Here is a 1,150-nt window from a genome sequence, read left to right on the forward strand (position 1 = left end):
GACTCACTTGAGCCCAGGAGTTGGAGGTTGCTGTGAGCTGTAATGCCACGGCACTCTACCCAGGGGGACAGCTTGAGGCTCTGTCTCAAAAAAATAAAATAAAATAAAATAAGCAAGACGAGGGTGGTGAGGAGTGTCTGAACGTACAGATGAACCAGATCAACCGTAAGCTGACTGCTGTTGACACTGGATGATGGGCGCACATGGCAGCCTTCTGCTTTTGCTTATGTTTGTGATTTTTCATAATAAAACCCCAAAAATATCACAAAGTCTAAACAAAGATTTTAAAGTAATTTGCAGACTGACTATACTTGATGTACTATTTCCAGCGTTACCAACTTACACATAAGGAGAGCTGGAAGTATTAACAAATGTTCTAATAGAAACCAATAATGTGGCTCGGTGCCTGCAGCTCAAGTGGCTAAGGTGCCAGCCACATACACCTAAGGTGGCAAGTTCAATCCAGCCCAGGCCCACCAAACAACAATGACGGCTGCAACCAAAAAATAGCCAGGTGTTGTGGTGGGCGCCTGTGGTCCCAGCTACTTGGGAGGCTGAGGCAGAAGACTCGCTTGAGCCCAGGAGTTGGAGGTTGCTGTGAACTCTGATGCCACTGCACTCTACCCAGGGGGAGAGCTTGAGGCTCTGTCTCAAAAAAAAAAAAACCAATAATGCAACAACAATTCAAAAGAATTTGTCTCATGAAGTTTCATCTCTTTTACTAGAATAAGGCAAAAATGTCATCAGTGTCCAACAGTATGAGCTGGGCATGGCGGCTCATGCCTGTACCGCAGCACTTTGAGAGGCCTTGGCAGAAAGATCATTAGAGGCTAGGTGTTTCAGATCAGCCTGTCAACATATCGAGACCCCATCTCTCTTTTTTTTCCTCTAATCCGCCAGGAACATGCCGCCTGTAATCCCAGCTACTCAATGGGCAGAGGTGGGGGAATCCCTTGACCCAGGAGTTCAAGACTGCAGTGAGCTATGATTGGGCCACAAAGTTCTCCAGCCTGGGCAACAGGGCAAAACTTCATCTCTTAAAAAAGAAAGTTGGCTCGGCGCCTATAGCTCAACCGGCTAAGGCGCCAGCCATGTACACCTAAGGTGGCGGGTTCGAATCCCCAGCCCGGACCCGCCAAACAACAATGAC

At 47.7% G+C, this 1,150-nt stretch overlaps 1 protein-coding gene across 3 annotated transcripts in view; it reads right to left on the reverse strand.

Annotated features, from left to right (window-relative positions):
* EXTL3 (exostosin like glycosyltransferase 3) overlaps positions 1-1,150 on the reverse strand; it is a 55,825-nt gene that overhangs the window by 34,476 nt on the left and 20,199 nt on the right. The gene's annotated exons all lie outside the window — the stretch shown is intronic.

The sequence above is a fragment of the Otolemur garnettii genome, unplaced genomic scaffold (assembly GCF_000181295.1).
Source record: "Otolemur garnettii isolate 467f Iridium unplaced genomic scaffold, OtoGar3 scaffold00074, whole genome shotgun sequence".
In the NCBI taxonomy this organism is placed as follows: Eukaryota; Metazoa; Chordata; class Mammalia; order Primates; family Galagidae; genus Otolemur; species Otolemur garnettii.